The sequence below is a fragment of the Peromyscus eremicus genome, chromosome 19 (assembly GCF_949786415.1).
Source record: "Peromyscus eremicus chromosome 19, PerEre_H2_v1, whole genome shotgun sequence".
Classification (NCBI taxonomy): Eukaryota; Metazoa; Chordata; class Mammalia; order Rodentia; family Cricetidae; genus Peromyscus; species Peromyscus eremicus.
The window spans coordinates 49,690,310-49,707,770 of record NC_081435.1 but is presented as its reverse complement, the minus strand read 5'-3'; positions in this window follow the sequence as shown (position 1 = coordinate 49,707,770).

Sequence of the window (17,461 nt, the reverse complement as noted above, 5' to 3'; positions counted from 1 at the left end):
AAGGCCCTGTGGCAGAAGCCTAGGTTGCATATTAAAGGAAGCACAGTGGTTAGAGAGTTAGGAGGCAGAGATCTATGGATGAGCTCAGAGGCCACAGCAGCAAACTCTCCTCTCCATGCTGGAGCTCTTGAGAACAATTAGTATTTGATGTCGTTAGCTCAGAACATCAGGCAGGTTCTCTACCTTTGAGCTGTGTACTCCCAGGCCTGATTTATCATGTTTTTATATTAGAATGAATTTCTTGAGCTGATATTCCACCCTAAGTGCCTCCACAGCCACCTTCACACTGGTGTGTCAGCCAAACATCTATGAGAGTTTCCTGCTGAAAGACTACAATTCCCAGCTTCCACTGCAGACTACGAATTTCATTCCACCCCTATAAGAGACCACATCCCATCTTCATTGTAGGGCACAAGCGTGCCCCCTAACTGTGAATAAACATGGTCAGGCCTAAGATCAGGCTAAGCCTCTCTTTCTGTGCTCTCGTGCTCTCTCTCTCTCTTTGTTTTTTTGGTTTTTTTGGTTTGTTTGTTTGTTTGTTTGTTTTTAAATCTAACAACCTGGGTACCATGAGCTCTGCAAACTGGCACAGGACTAGCCATTCCAAAGGAAGTCGCAGCAGGCTGAGTGCATGAGGGGACAAATCCATGAAGAGTCTGCTTAGTGTTTCCCCCTGGACGACTGAGGGAATTAGTATGATGTCTACAGAAATGTCGGGCCCTGAGAAACAAACTTTGAAGGAGCTGGGCTTCTAAGTTTAAGGTTAAGGGCCTTCAATACACGCGTCTAAACAAAGACGGAAGTAGGCATGGGAGGTCAGAGGGGCTTGCCAGCCACAGGCAAAAGCTTCAACAGTTAGCAGGGAGGAGAGGTTTAAGGGCACAGCATTAAATGTGATGTTCTGAGACAGTGCTGGCACAGTAGAACAGAAAGGAAACACGGAGACTGGGCCACGCAAGCCACTGACTTTGGCAGAAGAAAGAGGGGGAGGGGCCAGTGAGAGGTTGTAAGTGTGACTGAATTCCTGGGAGAAAGCGTCTTTACAGCAGGGGTGTGCTGACTAGTCTTATGTCAACTTGACACAAGCTAGAGTCATCAGAGAGGAGGGAGCCTCCATTGAGAAAATGCCTCCAAAAGATCCAACTGTAGTGCATTTTCTTAATTAGTGATTGAGAGGAGAGGGCCCAGGCCATTATGGGTGGTGCCATCCCTGGGCTGGTGGTTCTGGGTTCTGTAAGAAAGAAAGATGGGCTAGCCATGGGAAGCAAGCCAGTAAGCAGCACCCCTCCATGGCCTCTGCATCAGCTCCTGCCTCCAGGTTCCTGCCTAGCTTGAGTTCCTTCCTATCCTGACTTCCTTCCATGATGGACTATATGATGTGGAAGAATTAGCCAAATAAACTCTTTCCTCCCCAAGTTGTTTTGGTCATGGTGTTTCATCCCAGCAAGAGTAACCCTAACTAAGACACCAGGTGCCCCATTATGTCCGTGTTGCTAACAGAGGAGAGACATCGGTTGAGAACCTGCCACTGACTGTCTCAGCTGCATTGTGAGGATGAACATTTCACCGGGGAAGATTCAGGAGCACGAGTTCAAAGAAAAGGGGAATCCCAGACACATTTCATTTGCCACCAACATCATCATCAGGCATTTATTCCCCTAATATTTTTTTGGTGGCAGCGGGTGTAAGTGAAGTTGGCTGAGTGACAAGTGGCAGCTGACCCAGCTAGGGAGCAACAGGGAGAAGAGCCACTGCCCAACCTTGGGAAGCCCCTGCTGTGTTCTGGACTAGGGGAAACACAGGACCAGCTATTCATGTCAGCGGGTGTTCTACTTTGTCCAGGAGACCAAACATCCAGATCTGCTGGTGGAGTTCCCCAACTTGTAAATGTCACAATCTAATTCGAAGAAGTCTTCCAGAGCTCAGAGTGCCCAGAACTGCAGGGCAGGGACTGAAGATCAGACCTAGCCAGGGAGCTTATGGTTTGCCCCTGCACATGGGAAATACATCTTCTCTTGGAAAATCTCGTCAGGGTAATAAGAGGAGTGAGTCGGGGCAAAGAGTGTATCTAAGATACAGCACCTGCTGAGCAGAGAGAAGGCCCTGGACTCCAGGTCCACCATAAAAACAAAGACAAAAATAGGAGAGGGAGAGGAAGAGGGAAAGAGAGAGAGAGAGGCTACACTTGTGAGAAAGAACTGAAAAGACCCTGCTACAGATTGAGGGTGGGGGCGGGGATGGGGGTTGTGGGGAGACACACAGAAGTTCTCTGTGTCAGGCATCAAAATGTGGTTTTATTGGAAACTGGGTGTCATTATATAAAGTAGGGTAGCTTCATACTGGAGCACAGTAGACCTGAAATCTAATATGAATGGTGCGTGAGGGGGTGTGGCTGGAGTAAGGCAGGAGAAGGCAACGCAGCTGGGCTTGGTAACACCGGCCACACACCCAGCATTCAGGATGTTGAGGTAGGAAGATGGAGAGTTCCAGGCCAGCCAGAGTTATGTAGCGAGACCCTGTCTCTAAACAGCAAAAACCAGGCTGCCATGGGGACATATGCTTTTAATCCCAGCACTCAGGAGGCAGAGGCAGGTGGAACTCTCTGAGATAGAGGCCAGCCTGGTCTACAGAGTGAGTTCCAGGACAATCAGGGATACACATTGAGACCCTGTCTAAAACCAAAAGAGAGGAAGGAAGGAAGGAAGAAAAAGAATGGACCAGCAAGAGAGGGGAGGAAATACATGAGCAAAGTACCATGATATATATGTGGGCAAATGTCATGATGAAACATCTTTTTGAATGTTAACTTTAAAAATTAATTAAAATAAATTTCTGGGCTGGAGAGATGGCTCAGTGGTTAAGAGCACCGACTGCTCTTCCAGAGGACCTGGTTCAATTCCCAGCACCCACATGGCAGCTCACAACTGTCTGTAACTCCAAGATCTTGACACTCTTACACAGACATACATGTGGGCAAAACACCAATGCAAATAAAAATAAAAATAAATTTCTTCCCAGTCATAAAGGTCCTTACTGTAGAAAAGCTGAGAGCACAGAAACATAAAAAACAAACATCAATGACGTCATTCCCTCAGGACACACTCTGTGTAGTGCCCGACTCCTGTATAAAGGAGAGATTGCACTTCATGCTTTATCATTTTCCAGCCTTACATCACATTGTGGGCCATTTTCCACCCTTTTTTAAATTTTTAATTTTTATTTATTTGTGTGAATGTTTTGCCTTGGAAATCAGAAGTTGGCAGAGTCCCTGAAAACGGAGTTAAGGGTAGTTGTGAACCACCTTGTGGGCTCTGGGACCTAAACCAGGTGACCTTGTGGGCTCTGGGAACTGAACCAGGTCCTCTGCGAGAGGAACGTGCTCGTGACCACTGAGCCATCTCTCCAGCTCCATCCATCTTTTTTTAACGACTGCACAATAGTCTGTGGTGTAGTTGTGACACTCTGCACAGTTCCTTTCCTAATGTTGGACACTAGCTTCTTTGTGTTGGAGAAATTGTTTTTATTTTTATGGCAATAGACAGGGAAGTCTAGAAGCGAGAGATAAAGAGCACTCTCATGGGTTAATGGCAGCAGAGAATGGGGTGACCCTCCTGCAACTCAAAGAACATGAAGGATTGCAGTAGTAGTTGGAGCTGGGTATTGGGCGGAGAAGAGACCCTCCCCTCAATTCCAGGGGGAGCGTGGTCCTGATGACAAGTTGTTGTGGGTTTTTTTCTAAGTTTATTACATTTATGTGCATGTGATTTATCATTTTTATGTGTATGTGCATGTGTGCATGTGCACTTGTGTGTGTGAGTGTCCTTCGAGCCCAGAAGAGGGTATTGGATCCCTGGGAGCCAGAGTTAGATAGTTGTGAGCCACCAGAGGACATGGTGACCCAAACTCCAGCCCACTGAAAGAGCAGTGTCCTAGTTTCTGTGGTTTGTTTCTCTTGCTGTGATAAAGACCACGACCAAAGGTATTAAGGGAGGAAGGGGTCACTTAAGCTTACAGCTTACAATCCTTCATGAAGAGAAGTCAGGACAAGAACCTGGAAGCAGGAAATGAAGCAGAGACCATGGAGGAATGCTACTTACTGGCTTGTTCCCACGCCTTGCTCAGCCTGCTTTGTTACAAAACCCAGGCAGGACCAACTGCCCAGGGATGGTACCACCCATCGTAGGCTGGGCCCTCCTACATTAATCATTTATCAAGAAAGTGCACCACAAACATGCCTACAGGCCTATCTAATGGAGGCATGTTCCCAATGAAGGTTCCTTCTTCCCAGGTGACCATAGCTTGTATGAAGATGACAAAAAGTATCCCACACAACAGTGAGTGCTCCTAACTGGTGAACCACCTCTCTGGTACCATCTGCTGACACTTCAGTGTGGATTTCTTGTGGGAGTCCAGCACCCACCTTTTGAAAGGTTCTTAGGTGGAGGAGAGAGGGATAAGAAAATATCAAATAGATAGACCTAGATGAGAAGAAAGACAGAGACACAGGATAGCTTTGGGAAGGCCTGGGTCAATATCCAACAGCCCCTAGGTTTATTCAAAAGGTCTTTTTATAATATGCCAAGGGGAGAGGCAAAAGACCTCCCCCTTGCAAGATCAAAGCACACCGTACAGCCAAGTGTAGACCCTTCCAAACACCTGGTAAACACACCCGTGGCCAAATCATCTCCTTATGCAACCCTGCTGGGTAAAGCAAGCCCAGATTCTCTGACCGTGAGTAAGTTCTCACTAGGAAGCCTCTGTGGATCTCCACAATTTCTGACCTCCAGAGCTAGGAGACAATAGATTCCTGATGTTTGAAGGCATCCAGGCTGGAGTGTGTCTCTAATATTGCTTATTCTCTCATGTATTAAAATCATGTTTCCAGGTCGGCAGGCTGAGGTAGGAGGGAGAGAGAGAGAGAGAGAGAGAGAGAGAGAGAGAGAGAGAGAGAGAGAATGCCTGCACATGCCAAGTTGCTGATGACCCCAACCAGACCCCAACACTCCCTACCACTCCCCAACAAAGGAATTTCTCTTCAGTTCAGATCAACTTCTGGAGGTATTTAAATCTCAGGCATCAGACGCAGTAGAGCGGGTAGGGAAGAGGAGCCTGCTGGCCAGCGAGTCCACCTGGGTGTCCTCTCTTGAGGTACACTCATACCTGGACATCAGGAGGCTATGGGAAGAGGCTGATGACAGCATTCTAGAAACAGATAGGCATAGTGACTTAGTAGTGAGAAAGAAGTCAGTGTCCAGAGTCGAGAAAGAATCTGAAGACATCACTATGTGGCACATATAGTTTCCATGTGATGCAAAAGTGAGAGTCTACTTAACACCCATAGATGGAAGTCCTGAATGTGTGTGTGTGCCTGTGTATGCAGATCTAGTAATCCCCTCCACCCATGTGCACTCCCCTGAACTGAGGAGGCGCCAGCAGGAATCGAAGTAGGCATACCCTACTTCAGGCAGCTGGGAAAGGGAGTAGATGGTCTCTTGTAGTGTATGATCTTTGGTGTTACTGATATTTTTTCAACTACAATGTTCCACAACAGTCTTCACATTGTAAATATAAAGATATATGGTATCTATCTTCGGAGAAGACGGAAGACAAGAGAGATGAAGGAATGTTCGCACATAGACACGACCAGTCATGGGTTCTGTAGAAGGGAGGTCTAGGCGTATTCCAGGCCACTGTACTCCTCACCTGACCAAACCCAAAGGATGCTGGGCACCGCAGAAGGTGGTTCCAGTCCCAGTGCCAAAACCAAGAGGCCTGGCAATTTGGAGGGAAGAGGCAACACTATCAAAGAGTTTTCCGTCACAGGCATACTCTGATAACTGGTGGTTTCTCAGCTCCCCAGTGATATGAGGGCAGTCCAAAGCCCCAACTGATAGAGTTACTGCTCCCTGGAGGAGGCAATGTTTTAGGATCATCTGCTGGGGTGGAGACAATGAAAGAAGCTTGACCATCCTCTGTGCCCCTCCCCACAGATAAATACATCCACCATCCCTAATGTCCATCCCTAAGATGGCAACGTTAGGTGGGGTTTAGTAGGGAGTCCTTAAGGTTATTGGAGGTGGGATATCTGGGAGTTTAAGTACCTCATCCAGTCCCTTCCTAGCTCTTGATGCTACCTGTTCCACGAAGCACTTCTCACCATTACTATATCCCCATCCTCACCAAAGATCAAGGAAATTGGACTACTCAATCTTGGCCTCAAACCTTCAGACTATGAACAAAATAAGCCCCTTCTTCACTTCAAAAGCAGCCTATTGGGGGAGTTTTGTAACAGTAATTCCGTGATGACTACTCTAGCCAGCAAGCTGTTCAGAGGCCCTTGCTGGGCCCTGGGGGATAGCAGAAGTGACTTACTCTCCTTCTGTCCCCCACTTCTGTCCACACATTCCAGGCCAGAGTAGCATGCAAGTCTACAAAAATGAACACCCTACATACACTCAGTCCTAGGCCTTGTCTTTTTTTTTTTTTTTTTTTGGTTTTTCGAGACAGGGTTTCTCTGTGTAGCTTTGGCCTTTCCTGGGACTCACTTGGTAGTCCAGGCTGGCCTCGAACTCACAGAGATCCGCCTGGCTCTGCCTCCCGAGTGCTGGGATTAAAGGCGTGCGCCACCACTGCCCGGCCCTAGGCCTTGTCTTATCTGGGAGGAGGAATTAGCAAGACCAGCTGTCAGCCAGCATAGAAACAGAAATCTTACTGTTTACCTTCACCTCCCGGTTGTTGACTTGTGGTCAAAAGAGCTGATTTTGAATGTACACTCTTAGACACGGGTCTCTTTAAATAAGCACAAAAATCAGAAATAAAGGAGGGCAACATAAAAACTCTCACACAATGATGCTGAGGTGTCTAACAAGTGTGTCAGGGTGTTTGTTCTTTGTTTGTGCAAAGCCTGTGTATGCCGCATCTGTTCTATTTGTCTCAGCACATTCTGTGAGTGGAAACTGTAGAACCATGAAGAGGAGAGGGCATTCTTCAATGAACAGAATGTGCCAGTAGGTGACAATGGAGAGTAAACCCCAGACCCTGCCGCAGAGCCCACGTGGCAATCCACCCAACAGAAGATAGACCCTCTTCCACAAGATCATCAGAAAGATGCCTGCAGACTCGAGGCTGTGACCCTTCCTTCTTCGTTTTCAACAAACCTGTTTGCAAGCTGTACACTCAAGAAAGGAAATATGCATTTCCATGTGCAACTGTTTCTATCTTCTAAGACATGTGCAGACACATACCTTTCTAGGCTCATAAGTTTGTGCAATACAAAGGGATGTGCACATGGGTCCCTTTTCTAGATATTTTCATTGCTTACTTTCAGATGGTGACCCTGGAAAAAGCAACCTCTTCCTGCTAATGCCTTCCTGATGTGACATAATTTCAAGTCCCCATACCACTTCCTTGAAAACTTTCTCTACATTTCCCTGGAGGTAGAAGACCCAGATGAGCATCCCATCATCCCCACATGCTACATTCAGTACCCAGCTCTGTCCCCTCCATTGTTCTGCTTACTGTACTTCTTTTATTGGATCCCAAGCCTATATCATCCTGCCGAGTCAGGGGATGGCTCACATCTTATTGCCTTGGATAGCTAGATCTCACCAAACTCAACAAATCAGGGTCTCTGGAGGAAGAGTCCTTGGAGATCATGCTGGTATGTTTCAGCACCTAGAGCTGAGAAGTTTCTTTCTCAACGAGGTGTAGATTTTAGAAGTCTACATTCCCAAGTCCCTGTTCCGCATCTTCAGATCTCCATCAAAGCTTAACAGACAGCTACAAGCATCAGAACAGCAGGTATGGGGACACTGTGGCTCTGTCTGAAAAATTGTACTCACAGTCAGCATTCACAAGTCACTGTCCAGAGACTCCCTGTGAAGAAGACGCCCCTCCACATATCACTGACGTGGGGCAGGGACCACAGACAGATGTGGACTGATAAAGCAAGTGTGACCAAGAGGTGTCAGGGAAAGGACCATGAGACTGTAAAGAACAGCTGCAGGAGAGTCCAGATGGATGGAAAGGTCTAGGAGTAGAAGGGATACATAACAGAGGTAGACCGGGATCATAACATGAGGTCAGGAGAACACTGGGTATCAGACTGCAAAGGAGTCCAGAGTGGGATAACTGGGTGGGGTAGAAGGTGTGTGTCTTAGTAACTGTTCTATTTCCTAAAGAGATGCTATGACCAAGGCAACTCTTGTAAAAAAATAAAATAACATAAAATAAACACAATTGGAGGCTTGTTTATAGTTTCAGAGGTTTAGTCCGTTATCATCATGGTGGGTAGCACGGCAACATTCATGGTGCCAGAGCAGCAGCTGAGGGCTACATCTTGATCCACAGGCCGAGAAAGAGAGAAGTGTGTGTTGTCGATATCACTCTGTATAAATAAAATGCTGACTGGCCAGTAGCCAGGCAGGAAGTATAGGCGGGACAAGCAGAGAAGAGAATTCTGGGAAGTGGAAGGCTGAGGCAGAGAGACACTGCCAGCCGCCACCATGACAAGCAGCATGTGAAGATGCCGGTAAGCCACGAGCCACGTGGCAAGGTATAGATTTCTAGAAATGGGCTAAATATAAGAGTAAGAGCTAGACAATGATAGGCCTGAGCTAATGGCCAAGCAGTTTAAATAATATAAGCGTCTGTGTGTTTATTTTATAAGTGGGCTAAGGGACTGCCAGGACTTGGCAGAACCTGGAGAGAAAACTCCAGCTACAAGTGTGCCTAGCATGGACTTTTAAAAATTCAAAGCTCATCCTCAGTAACACACTTCTTCCAACAAAGTCACACTTACTTCACAAGGACCTGTCTCTTAATCCTTCTCAAATAGCTCTCCTCCCTGATGACTAAGTATTCAAATACATGCGCGTTTGGTGGCCATTTTTATTCAAACCACCACATTCCACTCCCTGGCCCCCTAGGCTTGTAGCCATATCATAATGCAAAAAATCCATTTGATCCAACTTCAAAAGTTGGAATTTTGAAGTCTAATACAGTCTCAACATTGTTTAAAAGTCTGAAGTTCAAAGTCTCTTCTGAGACTCAAGGCAATCTCTTGAGTAATTGTAATGCCCTAGAAAATCAAAGTTAAACAGATCACATACTTCCAACATACAATGGCACAGAATATACGTTACCATTTCAAAAGGGAGGAAAGGAAGTATAGGGAGAAAATACTAGACCAAAGGAAGACTGAAAACCAGAAGGCCAAACTCCAAATTCTGCATCTCCATGACTGATGTCAAAGCACTCTTCAGATCTCCAGCTCCTTTCAGCTTTGTTGACTGCAACACACTTCTTTCTCTTGGGCTGGTTCCACTCCCTGTTAGCAGTTCTCCTTGGCAGGTATCCCACAACTCTGACATTTCCAACATCCTGGGGGTCTCCAACACAATCCAGTCTTCACCTTCACAGCTTCATGCAATGGCCTCTCTGGGCCTCCATGCAGGAACACTCCAACACTCACCTGGCCTCAGCAGCACAGATGGAGATTCCACAACCCCTTTCTTGTATTCTTGACTCTAAAGCCAGAACCACATAACCAAAGCTGCCAAGTTCTGCTGCTTGCTGGGAACATACCCCCCCCCTCCATTCAATTACATTTGCATCAGCTTTCTGCTGTTGATTATTTCCTTCACTGCTTAAGCTGTTCTAAAATTCTTTTTCACAAGTTGGAAGCTTAGCTTAGAGTCACAACTAGTAACTACCCAACACAGTTACTACTAGGCTGTTTGAAATCTCCTCTGCCAATGCCATTTATCTATAACTCTTCAATTTGGCCTCTGGCAAATTTTTAGGGCAAGAGCAGAAAACAACTAATATCTTTGCCAAAATATCTTAAGAATAGTCTCTAGACCACTTGCTGATATTCCTTCCCTCCAAAATCATTTGGTCTGGGGACCCCGCACTTCACATAACCTCCAGTACCACTGTCTTCCATGCTCCTACTAGGCTAGCCCATTAAGGCACACTTAAAGTACCCAACTGCTTTTCTAGTCCAGAGTCCCAAAGTCCACATTCCTCCAACAAACAGCATGGTAAGGCTGTCACAGCAGTATCCCACTTCTGGTACCAATTTCTGTCTTAATCACTGTTCTATTTCTGTGAAGAAACACCATGAGCAAGGCAACTCATAAAAGAAACCATTTAATCAGAGGCTTGCTTACAGTTTCAAAGGTCTGGTCTGTTATCATCATTGCAGAGAGCACAGAAAGGGCATGGTAGCACTCATGGCACAGGAGCAGTAGCTGAGGAGCGAGAGAGACAGACAGACAGGCAGACACACAGACGAGAGACAGAGAGACAGAGAACTAGCCCTAGCATGGGCTACAAGGCCATACCTACTCCACAAGGCCATCCTTCTTAATCCTTCTCAAATAGTTCTATTCTCTAATGAATTAGCATTCAAATATATGAGCCTATGGGGACCATTCTAATTCTAACCACCACAGTGTGGAAGGCAATGCCAGAGATCATGAGCAATGGCAGAGAGTGGGAAGTAGCTGCTGAGTGCAAACTGTTGTCAGGAGCATGTCCCCCTGCAGGACAGCCAGGAACCGGAACTCACAGTGGTATCTGTCAAGGATGCTATTCCGTATGTGACGACTTGGGTAAAATTCAAATGTCCTGCTAAGGCGCCATGTGTTGTAACCCAATCCCCATTATGAGGAGGTAAGATGGTGGACTTGAAGCTGAGTTTGTGGCCCAGGTGGTGCCGGGCTTGCCTAGCATGCATGAAGCTCTGAGTTGGATCACCAGCATCTCATAAAACAGATGTAATGCTTGTAATCCCAACACTCAAGAGGCAGGAGTAACAGAAGTTTAAGGCCAGCTTCAAAAAACAAAATCAAAGAGGTAGGACTTAGTTCAATGTAAAGTTCAGAGGTCAGGCCTTTAGGGTGATCAAGATTAGTTCAAATCATTAAAACCCAAGCAGTTGGGCATACCTGTGAGGGAATTTCTTGACTGGATCATGTGAGGTGAGAAGACCCACTCTAAATCTGGGCCATGCCTGCTGGTGGCAGCCCACCTGAACAACGGAGAGGAGGCTTCTGCTTTTGCCTGCTTGCCCTCACTCTAAGTTCATCTACTCTGCTACTGAGGCGTTCCCTCACTGGTATTAGAACCAACTTCTTAGGGACTCCAACATAGACTGAAGACCAGCAGCTCTCTGGGAAGTCCCTAGGACTCCAGCACCAGATTGGGAATGCTGAGACATTCAGTCTCATGGGCTGAGCAGTTATTAGATTTCTGGCCTTTCTGTAAGACAGTCATTATCAAACTACCCAGAACACAGCCTATAGGCCACTCTAATAAATTATATATATATATATATATATATATATATATATATATATGTGTGTGTGTGTGTGTGTGTGTGTGTTTATTATATGTTATATATTCCCTATATATTAAATATAATCTGTGATTTATATAGATTTATTATATATTATATATATACATACACACAAACACACACATATATATGATGTCAGTTCTGTTACTTTAGAGAATGCTGCCTAATATAGGGACCAACTCCACTGGGGCATTCATATTCTAACAAGCACTCTATGGGGCACTATTATCATTGCCAACCTACATACGAAGAACTTGAGGTTCTGAGAGGCTGAATGCATTTCCAAAGGTCAAAGGGCACTCCGTGGTGGACCCAGACTCTTGAACAGGGAGCCATAGCATTTCGCATTTCCCTCCTTATTTCTTCTTACTGTAATGAACATTTGCAGAACCCTCTGTGTCGAGTGAGAGAAACCCTAAGGATGGATGACCTGGGGCGTTAATCCAACAAGTCACTAAGCAATGGCTCCTACGGAGCCAGTACAACCCTGCCTAAAGAGACAGGAAGAGGAATGGTCAAGACCACCAGTAGGGTGTGCCCTCTCATGGAGGTAGCACCCTAGTAAACATGAGAGAGACTAAGCAAACAACAAGTTAGCCGTGGTGAGGAGGAGGGGGGCGGAAGCAGGGAGGATAGGGACACATAGCAGGAAAGCGAGACACATCGCATTATCTCATCCACTGGTCCAGGGACTACATGCTTCAGTACAGAGATGGCACTCACCTCAGCCCAGGGCCAGAATGCACCGAGCTTGTCAGCCTAAGGCTGAGGTGGAAGATCTCTGTCTACAAAACCAGTCTTTCCTTCTAAGCTCCTCCCAGTAAACACTCTCCTTCCTTATCTCTCAGACTCAGGTCCAGCACGGTGTTGGCCCCAGGACGCCAGAAATCCCCTTGTCACCCACTGCCTGCAACTCCAGGGCAGACCCCCGCCCCTAGGACGGAGCTGCTGACGCTCACCTATGCATCCAGCAAGAGGGCAGCAGTGAGCCAGTGGTCCCCACCCACCCGTCCCGGAGCTGCCTGAGCCTAACCGAGCCCATGTCATGGATGGCGATCGATCGCCTGGCTCTCCTTGGCATCCCAAACCCCAGACCCCAGATGACTAGCGGGATTCATGAGCGGCTCACAGGGGCCAGGGCAGGCTGGGACCTAGAGCTCCCGAAGCTGGCCATGGGCGGGTCTGTGTGACCTGCTGCCCCCGCCCTGCCTTCCTGTGGTCCACACCCTTTTCTCTCCGCGGTGGCGACTATTGTTAACAACAAATGCATACACACAGTTCGATGAGTGTTCTGTGTAAATAGAACCCTCCGGTTTTTCAGCGTTCCTTCCAGTCCAGTTCGTCTGTATCGAAAGCCTCACATCAAATAAAATAGCACCTGTTAGGTGGTTAGAGGGTGCATTTCTAGAGCGCCCTCTTACAACTCGCTGGTGAGACCAGCCCTGATGTTCCAACCCCACTGTTCTCCTGGATTCTCCGCTATGCTCTCCAGCCTTTGCTGGGCCCTTATATGACCCGGTCTTCTATGGCTGCCATCTGCTCATTCTTCCAGGCATGGAACTACTTTTTTTTTTTTTAATCTTCGTTTTTATTCGGTTTCACGTTGCTTTCCTGTTTTGTGATTCTTTACTATGTATGTGTTCCAGAGGATTCTAAGCTCGCCTGTTTTCAAGTCACCCCGCTAAGCTATACTATGTACCCACAAAGTATCGCAGAATAAAGCAAATGCTAGTGAGCTTCCCTGCACCCGGCATGGAGCCAGGCTTCAGCAGCCTTCTTTGTCTTCCCCTGACAGTGAACACACACAGACCCTCCTCGGTGCATCTGAGGGGCCTGGCAGGTGAGAACAAATTTATGGTGGATTAGGACACAAGGGAAACCGTGGGTCACTCAGCACAGAAGCCAACTAAGGCAGTAGGAGGGAACAGCCTACCCTAGAACACAAGTGAGGTGCAGACCTGATTTGAAATCCCCCTATGCCCCAACAAACTGTGTGACCTTGAGAAAAATACAGAACCTTTCTGTGCTTCAGTTTCTACTGCAGTAAAATGGGGGTGTGACCGTACCTGCCTCGGAGGATTTTTGTGCAGGTTAAACGCAGTGTTTAGAACAAAGCTGTGCCTATAATAACTATTATCTATTATTACTTATCATTATTTTGCCCTGAATTATAGTCCAGCAATCTTTCTACCTTCTTTATAAGCAGTTCAAGAGTTGACACCTTGTACACAGTAGGTGCCAAATGAGTAGATGTTAACTGAGATATGTTCAACCACAGAGGAGAATATGTTACACATCGGTGCTTAATAGTAGACTGTTTATCTGAAGCACTCCGTGTCAAGGAACTTTTCCTTCATGACAAGGTTGAGTGGGGAAATTAGACCTAAGGCGATGTAGGATTTGTTGCGCAAGTTGAAAATCTAGATCTTCAAGGCATATTGGGCACCAACAGCACATCCTCTCACTGGCTCTCAGCTTCATCGGTTTCCCAGATGGGGAGAGCTGTGGCCAGCTCAGCAGTGGAGAGCAGAGTTGAGCATCTGCTGAGCTGGTCATAGTGGGAGTGTTTCGTTGTTGTACCAAAGTTGTCTTTTATTCTGTGCTGTGCTGTTGATTATTCTCAATCCATACCTTAGGAAACAGATTAGTAAATAAAAAAATGGAAAAGGAATCTCAGCACAGAAAATATACTTAGTAAAACAAGCTACAGTACTTGGGAAATCTAGACAGCAAGGCAAGCCTCAACAAGAGTTGGGGAATGCCCACAAAGCTAATTGTTGAGTCACATTCTTCTCAGCTTCCAGTAGCCACTTACTGAGCATATGACCAAGAAAGACCAGGAAAAAATGGGCTATTTCAAAATATAAGCAAATATATAATTCTTTGGTACTGTGTAAAGTGATAACTTTAACAGATCTACATGGTACAGAATATCTGAGAAAGAATCTTTCTAAAAATAATAGCCAGTCAAATCAGTGTCAGACAATCTACACTGTCCACTCTACAGCATTTGACTGATAGTATTTTAAGTCTCCTTGAGCAATATAAGCATACACAGAAATAAAGAAAGGGTCTCAAGTGTCTTGATTTCAAGCCTCTACTGAGCCACTTAGCACCACAAAGACTCCATCCCTGGCCTCAGTGGATGCATGAGGGCAATGTTTATGTGAAGATGGCACTGTGCGATTTTAGCTTTGTGTGCATGCTTTGATGGTGTTGTTGCATGTAAATCTTTTTCACAGCCCAAAGAGAGCAAGACAAACCTTGTCTAAATCTTTTTCTTTAAGTAAACATTTGACCATCCTAAAGACAAGATTCTGCATAAAGGGAGGAAGGGACCACTGTAAGTGGAGATTTTAAAAAAAAAAAGGCTTTCTGTAACATCTATATTGCCTTTGTGAAGCAACATGGTCCCCACTTCATGGAACTACAGAGGTCAACATACATGTATAGTTAGAGAGGGAAATTTATTATATATTCATTCATTTCTCTTCCTTTGGTGTTTTGTTTTGTTTTGCCTTTTGACCGAGGTGGTACTGGGGATTAAGTTGGTGGTTTTCTGCACACTAATCAAGTAGACTACCACTGGCCTGTACCTAGAGCTCTGTATAAAACTCTACTAGGTGGCTTCAGCAAACACCTAGGGATGGGTGACAAAACATTGAGGAAACAAGTCACAAAAAGGAAGCTTGGGTGTTACTGAGTGCTGATTCTGCCACCTACAGAGAGTTCATGATGAGTCATTAGGGAAAGAATATAATTGCTAAAGGTTGGGTAGCGGGGCTTGAGGGAGTGTCATGTGTAAAAGAAATCCTTGACGACACAGAAACCATTATGCCCAGACTACTGAGTTTCTAGCTTGGCTAAAGCTTACTTCCTACTGAAGTAAAGAACCTTTGAACTTTCAGAAAGCACTCAGACTAGAAAATATAGTCTTTAAAACCCTTTCTAGATTTAAAACAACATTGTTGTTAGTGAAGAGCCGTTTTGTTTGGTTGTTTGGTTGGTGTTTTTGTTTTGTTTTGTTTCTGAGACAGAGTTTTGTTGTGTAGCTTTGGAGCCTGTCCTGGAACTCACTTTGTAGCCCAGGCTGGCCTCGAACTCAGAGATCCACCTGCCTCTGCCTCCCGAGTGCTGGGATTAAAGGTGTGCGCCACCACATCCAGCCCGGAGTCATCTTTAAAAGAAGTAACTTGGAGCTCAAAGGCTCATCACCACAGTCACTGAGTGGACTGTGCGAGCTTGGCTCTGGTCTGCGCGCCTGCGCTCCTGCCTGGCTTCACTCACAGCAGGCAGCACTCCCTCAAGGAAGAGACTGCCGCCGCTGTCTCCTTCTCACAGATGAAGAAGCCGGGGCTCCAGAAGATGCCGCACCTGACAGACTCACACAGTGAGGCTGCCTTGAAGCAGGATGGAACAAAGGCTGCCCTGTGTAAGCAGTTAGAGAACGGAGCTGCAGTGGTGAGGGTCCATAATCCTCTGCACAAAGAAGATTCATGGCCTAGGTGAGCCTGTCAGGCAAGAAACTAAATCACTCAAGGGCAAGGTGGGGAAAAACGTGAAAGGCGCGTTAATATATTTAACTTTAAAGAAAGAAAGGGAAAACCCTAGGGGGCAGAAACAAGGTGAGAGCAGATGCCTTGGGATCCTGGAGGCCCTCAGAGCTGGAACTGGACCTTCCGTTTCCCCTCAGATAGTAGCAATACCCCTGAGCCTGTGTGAAGCAGGGAAGCTACAGAAATAGCTCTTACCAAAAGCTGGAAAGATTACTGCTCCATCAAAGGGGAGTTAGGAACCCAGGGTATGCCAAAAAAGCTCAGCATCTGTCTGAGGCCGTGTGTGGTAACTGCCAACCTGCAGGCCACTCCCTGAGACAGTGGAGAAACTGAATCCACCTGCCCATGCGGGAACTCCACCCAGAAGAGTGAGTCCAGAAAACAGGCATTGTGTGCTGACTCTTGACCCAACAGTCACTGTGGCAAAGATTTTCACAAGGAAACGTTCATGAGAAGCCCGTTCCAAAAGCTTAACTGCAGAGTGGTTCGGAGTAGCTCACAGTTATACAGATTCAAATCACACAAGAAATTAAGTACCAAGGTGGAGGGGGGTGGATAAGAAGGAAAAAAAAAAAAAAAAAAAAAAAACAGCAGAGCTAGACAACTGGTTAGTCTACTCTGCAAGAGAGAAAATGAGAGAAATTCGCTGAGATGTGACCAGATCTGAGACTCCACCGGTGAGACACTCTCCACAGACCTGGATAACATTGGTGATGGATCCTCCAAAGGAAGGCTCAAGGTGTGAAGGAACAGGGCTTTGCTCCCAGCATTCCAGGACCTGGAACAGGAATGAGAGAAACAATCCAAACAAAAGCCAGCAATCGGGCCGGTCAATTTTCCTATCTTCATCTCCACCCAGCCCTCTTCCTTTATATCTTTTAAACACCCAATGCCATCTTAGCAAGCCAGCTCAGCCCCACTCAGTTCTACTCCATGTTGCTTTTTACCCCTTCCTAACTATTTCCTCTAACTTATTCCTCTCCGGAAAAATACAGTCTGGCCTCGTTTACCAGCCTTTTGTGCCTCAGATTCCCGAGGCACAAGACTGTTTGACATTACCTAATCTATGTTCTTACCTTCCCCTCTTCAATCTACCTTTAGCCAAATTCCCTCATTCCCCTCATCCTGTGGTTACCCTCTCTATAGCCACAGTAATTAATATACTGTTATATATACTGGTTCAACGCAACATCCACAGTGGCAAAAGCTACCTCTATGGAGAGTACACGTGGTACTATCCATGTCTCTTTACTTAAGGGCTGATGATTTACAGTTGATTGTTACTGTTTACATAGTAGGCCTACTCCTGGATAGGGACTATTGCTTCAAACAGTGTTCACGCATGAAGAGGACTGGAGAAACCACCCTCATGAACAACAGTCTAACGGAAGAAAATGTTGTCTCAACCTAGTCCCTCTAGATGACTGCAAACATTTCCAATGAAAGAAGAAAAGGAGACTTAAAAATTAACTTTTAAAAACTTTGACCACAGATTGAACTCCTAATGTACAAGTCCTGATGCAAAAATGTCAGTAACGTGAAA